This window comes from Lissotriton vulgaris, chromosome 6, assembly GCF_964263255.1.
Source record: "Lissotriton vulgaris chromosome 6, aLisVul1.2, whole genome shotgun sequence".
In the NCBI taxonomy this organism is placed as follows: domain Eukaryota; kingdom Metazoa; phylum Chordata; class Amphibia; order Caudata; family Salamandridae; genus Lissotriton; species Lissotriton vulgaris.
Genome location: NC_141694.1, coordinates 1050767448 through 1050778055, shown reverse-complemented (window position 1 = coordinate 1050778055; position 10608 = coordinate 1050767448).

The window sequence follows — 10608 nt, the reverse complement described above, 5'->3', positions numbered from 1 at the left end:
CAACCGCATAAACATGACAACTTTGCTCCCTCCGAATAGTGTATCTCTAGAGTCATGTGAAAACAATAGACGGCTATTTCACTCAGTCAACCGTGCATACTTAGTTTCACCAGAGTGCAGAGAAATAGAGAGACGGGCGTTTTTCAATAAAAAGGTGTTATTTTATTGAGCAGTCTTCTTTCTCATGCAAGAGAAATGAATTGCCACAATTGCAATACTTATTATGAAGTAAAGTGCGTACAGTAAAACGAAATAATACTGTAAAAGCATAGATATGGTTTCTTAGCCATATGATACTTAAAATAGATAAAATATATATACATACATAAAACCATTGACTAACGTACTCAACTGGTGCTTCTAACTACGCCTACCCCGATGTATCTGACCTAAGCCTAATACTTGGGAAGGAGTAAGTAAGTAGCAGTTTAAGTTAAGTTGGTTAAGATTGTTTTTGCCAAGAATCTGAATCAAGAATTCTCTTAAGGGTTTAGTCAGCTCCGTACCTTAGTAATAGAATGTGGGAGGTCTGGTATTTCTTTCTTCAGGACTTGATCTCCCAGCAACCCGCAAGGGTGACTCGGGAACACCGGAGCTGGTTTTTCTCGGCGTGAGAAAAAGTAGCTTCTCCAGTGCGTCAAAGGGGAGGGGCGGCTTCCGTGGGCTCTCGCATCAGCTGGGCTCTTGGGCAAGTAGATAGCTGCTCTGCTCCAAACCACCGTCTGTTTGCTTAAGGCAACTGTTGGTATTTTATACCTGCAAGGTGCCGGGTTTGACGTAAGGTTGGACATAAGACGTCACTAAGAACTAACAGTTCTTGCTGGACTCCAGGAGTTCTTGTTCATATCAAAACAAAAGCAGGGGGGGGGGAATTTCCCGGGCTGCTGGAGGCTTGGTTTGTTTAAAGAATGCGTTGTGCTTTCTAGGAGTCGATGGGAGTAGCCGTGTTGTTCTTTGGACTGCATGGGCTATTACTGAATATGGATATGATTCTTATGCCTTTGTAAGGATATTATTGATTATAACCGCACAAGGGCATGAATCAGGAATATCGAATTAGGGTCCTAGATAGAAATACAACACCCACTCCACGGATTAATGTCCATCATTACTAAAAAACTAAGCAATAATAAACATGTAATAATGCATGTGTGTTTTCCAACCCACCCCAAAATACATACTTGGCATTTGAAATGGTATATGGTTAAATACACGAAAAATGAGTATTGGTACTGTACGCTTTTTAAGCCGTGTCATCATTCATTAAAATGCATATATATATTAGCTGAATGATTTGCGAAAATTTACATATGAAATGGCTCTGAATACAGAAAAGAAGGTCAAGACCATTCCATCACATATTAATACAAAATGCTGTATGTGCTAGAGGCTGAGGTAAAATATTGTCTCTAGTATCCTAAAAATAGAAGCTCTGTTCTCTAAGAATAGTTCTACTTTAAGCAGAGTACTATGTGCCAAAAAAGGTAAATATTTTGGAAATGGAAAAAATAATTTCACTTTCAGGGGAAAAAATAGTTCCAAATTTTTTCAGTAGCTTTGTTTATCAAAACTGAAGGCCGAATTTAGAGTTCAGGGAACGCTGTGTGATCATTGCTTTTTAAGAATTATTCTCGTTGACTGGAGAGAACATCATATCAGACAGACTCGCAAAAAAATGGTCTACAACATCAGGTGAAAGTTCGACCAAGTTCGAAAATGCTGCGACTGTGCAGTTTGGAGAGTGATTGCTATCATCGATGTTTGGATCAGCAATGCTCACAGAAGGTTGTACCTGTATGGTGCTGCTTTCCTCTCGTACCTCACCGCCACCTGCTCGTAGTGGTGAAGTCTCAACGAATGCCGTCAACAGAATAGGTAGCCGCTGGGGACAACACGATGCATGAGTCGTTACCGGACCTAGCAAAGTATCGATATCCTTTGGTACTGCTGATGGTTGTGTAAGACAGATGTCTAACACGCATTCTTCTCCGCATAGCAGACATCGAAGCACAGGTAAGATGCAATCCTGCCAGATTGGTCTGAATGAAAGAAACCAGGTTGTAGTTAGATCTCTTAGCCGGGCCAATCCGAGGACCTTAGTGATACGGTCTCTGTATCGTTTTGCTAGGATCATTTCTTCCATCGTTGCTAGAGTCTTGTCTGTGGATTGGATTGCCATATCGGAGCAGAAGAACAAAAATAAAATTCCTGCCACGAGTCCCAAGATTAAGGGTAGGCCGCCAAAGACAGAATGGACAAAATTCGGGAAGATGCCCAGAACTGTTTCAATGGGTGCTAACAGTCCCGAAAAAACTGTCTTAAATACATGTGCGATGCCACTGGTATCAGACATGGTTAAGATTTGGCTTAACTTTTCTGCGAAATGCGCGGGCCAATTTGTCGATAAAAGAGAATGTATCTCTGCCGATGTCCTTGCCATTTGCAGCTCATACGTTTCTTTGGATGACGTTAGAGGCACAGTTGTCTGTAAAATAATAGACTTCATTCTGCTTAAAGTATCAATACGAATGGAAGAGATATTCAACGAAGGCCATAACCCAGCCCCCGTATCTGGGTTGATGTGTGGATACAATACTTGCATACAGCAAACGACCCTGGAAGTTACAGTCATGAGATAAGCTTTTCCTGGCACCATCCCACAACAGCTGTGGTCACTTATTAAAATGTAACTCCCGTTACTAAGCTGTTTGAAAAATGGCTCTATCTGTTTTGCAGGCGTGCCATGCAGGTGACATGAAAGGTTATTTGAAGACCCTTCGCAGGCTCCATGCAAGGTAATACCTTGACACAGAAGTGTACCGCTTAGTGATTTTTTACATTTGTTACCACCAAGGAATACATCCCTTTTCCCTTCACTATAACATCTGTGTGTATAGGGTAAATCCCATGTTGATTTGATGTATTCTTTACCCAACTTTTCATACTGGCCTGCAGGTATATACTCTTGGCAGTATTTGAACTGGAAAGTTGTTATCGGAATTTAAATTGTTCCGTGTATTATCCATTCAATGACGGGTCTCTCTGACATTGTCAATGGTAATCTCTCAAGTTTTACAATGCTCAGAATCGTATAATCTGCTCCTTTTTGTGCCAAACTGATTTGTTTATCAGTAAGGTTAAAGATACCGAATAATGAAGTTGTGTTGATTAAACGCCATGGTACGTAGCCTGAACGCAGATTTTGCAACGTCCAACCAAGCTGTACAATAGAACGTAATTGAGACTGTCCATGTTGTAACATTAGTAAGTCCTGTTCTATTATATCAATAGCAGATGATACAATGCTGTCCAATGAATATATTCTGGAGGACAGATTCGTTAACCCATTGTCCACTACAGAAAGTGATTTTTCCAAATTAATACGATCAATTTCTCATATTTTTTCCGCTGTTTCAATTTGCATTACTTTCCAAGCTTCGTTGTATGCAGCGTATATACCGGCCACTATGAAACGTTTTTGACGCTGTTTGCGTGGTCCAATCATGAAATCACGCAAGTCAGCACCGTCTTTAAGTAAAGTCAAGTGTTGCTTAATTTTAGCCAGTATGGATTTCTGTAGCCACTCAAGGCATAGCCTACACTGTATGCTGTAACTATCCCTGGATGTTGTCTCTTGGGTCTGGCCTGGTCATTTTTAACCCCTGTGTTTTGTTCAGGAATCTATTTTGACAGTTATTTGTGTCTGTTGGCCAGATCAACCACTTTTTCCATTCAGGATGTGTTCTGTTTTGGTTAAAAATATGGGTTATGTCTATCTCCACATCTGTAGTGCTATCACTATCAGTTATGGGTTTCGGAATAGACGGTGTATTTAAATCTTTTATCTTAGCTAAGCCAAGACAAGTAGTTTGTTGAATTGTGTAATTCAAAAATATCATTTATTCTGGGATCATGCAGGTCCTACATAATGCTTCTAGGCCTTGTACTTGCCAATCTTTTGTACCCCAGATCGTTTTAGTTTCAATGTTGTTATTCCAAAATTTGAAACCAAATGTAGACATTTTGTCATAACATTTTTCTGAATAAATCAATTAAGTATTTGTCAACATTGTTTTCATTCCTGTCCTATTTAACATTTTAAAATAAAACGTTTTTGGATCACTGTTGTTAAACCCTGAGAAGTACTGGAATTTCTCATAAAATGTTTTCGAGCTGCCTTTTGGCGGTGTTGGACAGTGTTCCCATTGGTTATAAGATAAAACATTTCTAGGCTGTGCAGTTTTATGCAAATAGTGATCACCAAAGTGGTTATAACAGTATAACTCTTCATAATTCGATGAACCCTGTAAGTAAACATGTTCAGTAAATTTGGCTGACATTACTAAATCTGACATCATATTATTAATGTTTTTAAAGTCCCAATCATCAGAGAAAGTACTTGGTGTCACAAAGTCACTTAATGAAACCTTGAACTGGTGTGGATACTTCAAGAGCTCACCCGTGCCAAAAATGTCATATTCAGTTCTGTCCCATGCTACCCCACCGGGTATTAGTTTGGCTGAGATGTTTACTGATGATAGTTCTCTTTTCTCGATGTGGGAGGATGTGTGAGGCTTTAAGACCAAGTTGATGTTCTGACTTGCTGTGTCCATTGTACTATATTTGGTTGTCCTAAAGGGTGCGGCAATACGCACCCATATGTCGCACTGCGGATAAAGGAATGTATCCTAACCATCAACTTATTCATTATTCCTTATAATTGTAGTGCTCATTTTTTAGCAGTAAACAAATCTGTAATCCAATATTTTATCAAAAGCTCATCCATATTTACAACATCACTAAGGTGGCAGCGAAATCCCAGCTTGATTCATTTAAAATTTTCACATATCTCCTGCATGCCTTCCAGGCCTTCGACAGCGACACGTTGAAAAGAATCATTGGAAACTTGTTTAGCTCAAAAGATGTTTATTTTCTTTACACCCAATGCATTTCAGGCCGCAGGGGCCCTTCGTCAGGGGTCACTTAAAAAACACGAATGGCAGTCTCGTCATAACGTCCAGCTCCCCTGTACTATATTTCCCATCAATGAATTTTCCCAAACATAGAACCATGATGAGCCAAGGCAGGAGAGTAAGTACACCTAACACAATCCATAATTAAATCCATGGTGAAATCAGATATGTTTCTTTTAGTTAGTGAAAAAGTTTGATTGCTTTGTCTTTGAAAGTTTTTGTTTCAGGCGTTTCTTCCTGCTCACTTGGATCTTCTGAGAAGTCGTCGAAGTTGATGAAGTAGCCAGATGCAGTTCTGTCAATTGTTGGGATTTTTTTCCCGATTTTCATTTGCTTTTGCATTTTTCTTTGTTTCATTAGAATAGTCAGAGGCTACATCATTGTAGATTGGTGTTTCTTGACGAACTGTTACTATTTGTGTTTCAAGAGGCACAAGTTCCATGGCATTATTGCATAGTCCTTTTTTATTCACTGCAGATTTATAAAATTTGATTAGTCTCTCAGCATGAGCCTCTTGGATTGTAGCAAACTTCGGTATTCTGCTATTTCTTGGGAGTCCACTGGGCCTACTACTTATTATTGGCCACATGATTGTGGTTTTACCAGGTCGATGGATACAACTCGGCTATCCTTTTTACCAGCAAGGGGCGGTAGTACACCTGATCTCGTTCCGCTGATGTCTAAGACAGGTACAGCTTTTCTGTAAGAAGGCCCAAATTCCTTCTTCACCGCGATCTTCTCTCTGGCCAGATCCCCAATCTTTGGAATCCAGACAGGTCTTGCTGGGACAGGTGGTTTTTCTTCAGTGGTTGTCGGCTGTTGTTTCAATTTTATGTTACTCAGGCTTTTTCTTGTTTCATTTAGATCCTGTAAAACAGCCAAACTGTCTTTGATATCAAAGCATTTTTCTTCTACCAATGAAGTGTGACAGTCAAGATCCTGAATTAGCATTATAGTATAGAACAATAGTTCGTATGGAGTGAGACCTTTTAGAGAATTTCTTGGCAGATTATAAAGACTACGTTGGACACTTGTTAAATGTTTGACCCACCCATCACCCGAACCTAATACCCTCGCCGTTATAGATTGCTTTATGTCCCGTTTTTTTCTTTCCACTACCGCATTTCCGTCAGGATGGAAGGGAGAAGAGTACCGCAATGCGATGCCCATGCTGTTGATGGCCTCTTTGTAAGCTCGAGAGCTAAACGCAGGACCTTGATCAGAATGTAGCATGCCAATTGTGTATATGCCGATAAAGACTCGCAAATCTTTTTATAACAGTTCTGGCGTCAGCTGAATGCTGCTGGTCTACATAATCAAGTTAATTTGTCTTAATAATTATTGGGACGCATTTCTCTGTTTGGATTTCTGTATCATAGAATGCTGAAGCTCTCTAACAAAGATGTCCGGGCAGTATCCTGGTCCGGTTCACAGCTGCGATCTCTGTTGCAATCTGGACAATCCATTGCAAATTTGTAAATTTGCATGCTCATTCCCGGCCACCAGTACTCTGATTGTAATTCTATTAAGGATTTCAAGATCTGTTGGTGACTCGGACCCAGTCCAGTGTGTGCGCTTTCAATCAAAAAAACTCTCCGGTTCGTGTTTGGAATTACTCTATCCCCCACTCCAGGGATTTGAGCAAACGGAACGGAGTTTGCATCAATTATGTATGCATTACTGAGTGGATAGTTGAGAGGTAATGCTGCATAATCGCCTTTTAATGAGGCTTTTACCACCAGCATGGTTTCCCCATCTATGTGTTTTTCTGAACGCTTTTCAGTGGCCACGGAAGCCGGTTGGACGGCTTCGGCTGTGGCTGTGTTAGCCAATGAATTCCCTGCAACGTGAACGCCATCACGTTGATGACTCAGTGCGTGTATCACGCGAGTCTTCTGTAGTTCTTTCTTTAAAAGAACTACTTGTTCCCAAAGCGATTTATGCTTTATTGTGGCACCTGTGTCATCTTTGTAACCGTTTTTGCTCCATGTCTGCATGTCACTGTTGTAAGACTTGACGCAGAAATGCGAATCGCACACTATTAGTGTTGGGAATTCACGATCAGCATTTTCAAGCGCCATCTTTAAAGATCTTATTTCAGCTCGTTCAGCTGAACAGTTTCTGATTGATTCAGTTTTGGTAATCATCGGTCTGAATTTACCAGATCGCCAGCGACCTTTAACAATCGCGCACGCTGCTTTGTATGATTTTTCCACTACATTGTAGTGTTGTGCAAATGTGTCCCTGTAGATTACACAAGTGTACTTTTCTAGAGGCAGAATTTCAATTGGCAGAGGATATTCTTGTTCGTATTCTAGATCATCTAGTTTCTTCAGTTTCGCGTCACAATAGTATTTCACGTCTTCTGCAGCAAGAGAATTTTCCCATTGTATCCATCCTGGATCTAATGCCACAGCATTTAAATTGCGTGTGCACGTTAATGCCTCAAGGGCTGATTCTGCTAAAAAAAAAAAAACAGTTATCCTTCTGCCTTGGGCTTGGGCTCTTTCTTTTGCTACAGCAGTTTGAACCGCTAACAGAATTTTTTCTGTAGAACTGGATTTCATTTCAGCTTTAGTGTACAAATGTGATTTGTAAGCTATAGGTACCGTTTCTCCCTCATTAGAGGTCAGGTATGTGAATCCGCATCTTCCTGGGATTTCTCGGATTACAAGATTGCGTGTGTTTTCACGTGTTTGCAATTTTGTTTTAGTTAACATGTCTGTTTGTAGTGATCTTAAAATTTCTGTGTGTTTCTGAGTCCAACTTATTGGTTTGAAATCAGGTCCTATTAATTCATAGAGAGGTTTAACTCTCTCTGCATAATTTAGTATGTATGTTCTTCCGAAATTCAGGAAACCTAGTATTGATTGTAAATTCTTCAGCGTTTTTGGTGCTTGGAGTACAGCACATTTCTTTAAGAAATTGTCTGCCAGGCTCTTGCCTTCACTTGATAATTCATATCCTAAAAATAGGACTGTTAGATGGGCAATTTGTGACTTTTTAAAGTTGAATTTGTAACCCTCTGAAGCGAACCCAAGTATTATGGTGTTCACTCTTTTTAAGTGAGTCTCCAGGTCATCATCTGTCAGATAGATGTCATCGACATAGGATAATGCCTCGTCGTCGTATATTTGTAGTAACTATGTTACCCTTGCTGAGAATAATCCTGGGCTATTCTTGAATCCCTGTGGGAGTCGACAGAAGTGTTTTTGTGACCCCATTATTGAGAAAGCGGTCAAATACCTGCTTTCAGGTGCAATGTTTTGACAAAAGAATCCATTAGAGATATCTAATGTCGTTTTATATTTTTTGCGCACAATGTTATTCATTAGTGCTGCACTGTGTGAGTTTCGTACTGAAATGTTTTAACAACAGGAGTTAAGATGTCTGTAGTCCAATACTAGACGATATGAATCGTCTGGTTTGGAGACAGGAAACAAAGGATTGTTCATTTGTGAGGTGCATGTTCAATCACCCCTTGATATTCAAGTTGATCTAAAATCTCGTTGACCTGCTTTTTAGCTTCTTTTTTAACTGGGTACTGCCTTTGTGCAGTGGGTTGAATTTTTAACTGGATTTTGTGGTGAGGTGAGTCCACATCCCATCCTACATGGTTTATATATAAAAATGGAGCTTGGGCTACTGCCCATTTTCTTGCATGTGTATATTCTTTATGAATTGGTATATGATTAGAGAAGGCAGGCATAATTATTTCTTCGCCATGAGGGCACTCCCTGACAAACTCTGGTGGCCAGTCTTTTTCAGCTAACGGGATGTCATAGTCTTTCGAAAGGTTATCCCAAAAGAGACCTTTTACTTTCCTTGTCTTGTCCCCCTCTATACGTAATGTTATTTCGTATATTTTATGGGGTTTGCTAACCCTGGTATCTGCAGTTTCAACCTGAATGTATTCATTCATGTCCACTGTCTCCAGACGATTCATCAGGATCTTGCGAGCTATGGTCACTTCTGCTGCACTGTCTAGCATGGTCTGGGCCCACTCTCCGTTTTTCAGCTGTGTCCTCAGAATCCTCTGCATGTTTAATCTTAATACTTGCTACCTTCTTTCTGGGATATTGTGATTTATCACTTTGATGAGCAGGTTCCTTGTCTTTGGAATTGACGTGCTCTTCTCTGTGTTCTGATCGTCCTCTCCTTTCCGATTTCTGTGAGGAAGATCAAGAAAGATTGAGTGAGAGGGATCGAGAGGGATGTGTATCAATATCTTGATATCTATCAGGTTTTCTCAATTTATCCCTATCTCTAAGGTTGTATCTTTTTTCAGAGGGCTTCTCGGTCTGGAGATTTTTCTCTCCGTTGAGGAGACCTTCCTCTGGACTGGAATCGTTTTTCCCTGGGAGTGGACTGTTTATTACCCTCCCAGCTCCTTTTTGGAGTATTCAGATTATTTTTAATAAAGGTTTTTTCAGGATTTTCAGTTAGTTGGGGTTTTACCGGTTTCCCACCCAAACTATCTCTCCATAGTTCTTCATAGGATTTTTCTATGATTCTGGCAAGTTCAGATGGCTGTTCTGCTATATCTGTCTCCTTCAATTTCTGGCGGATCGCCACAGATGCTGCTTCTCCTTTTATGTTGGCTAACAATATAGCAATATAGCCAAGACCTGCTTGAAGTCTTTCAATAGTTTCATACCCAGAGTTAAAGCAGGTTCTGGACCGTATTCATTTTGAATCTGTCTAAGTACATCTGGTATAACCGCCATTGACGGAACACCATGTGTTTTTGCGTATATTGAAGCAAAGACTGTGCCCCAAGTGTCACAGTCTTCCACATGTGGTGCGATCCCCATTGGAAGGCAGATAGTCAGAATTCTGTGTTTTTCTGTAGGAGAAGTATCTGGAAATACTGCCTCTATTTGAGTAATTTTCTGTGCCAACCAGAATGGAATTTGTTCCCGTTTTGTGGGTACTTTACCAAGACATGATTGTATGTTCTGTGGTGTGATTTTGTTTATGTTCCCCTGATGAGGGGTCGGCTGTGGAATGTTAACTATTGGTTGAACTGTTGAAGTCCGCATGACATATTGGACCAATTGTCTATGTATTTTAATTAATAGTTTTAGCTGAGCTAAAAGTTCCCGGTCTGACATTTTATCAATGTCTGGATGCGGTGTGTAGCTGGCTAGAACCAGCCACGTTGCTCCCAGTCTACCTAGTGGACCGTGCCTGGTGATGTCATTATTATGTTTTAGGGCGCCATTAAACCAGAGCAGGTGCTCTTGGTAATTTAGTGGGATTTCAACGTCCTCGAAAGGAGTATATATATCCGGAGGTTCCTCTATTTTGTAATAGTGGAATTCTTTTGTTATAGAGTTTGCTGCTGGAAAGTGTATCCATGAATAGAATACCTCTGTATGCCGATATTCATTGGCCTCTACCACGAATATGACTGTACCACCACGTGATGTCAGTCAATTTTTTATAAGTTTAAGAGTTATAGTTCTCCTCACGTTGACCGGAATGAGTACAACACTCGGGTCATTTTCTTGGATGGTTGTATCATCCTCCATGAGTTGAGCTGCTATTCTAGCTTTCTCTGCTTCATCGTCACTTTCCACCATTCTTACTGACAGAAAGCTCTTTGTTGCAGATCAAGTTTCAAGGAAACAAA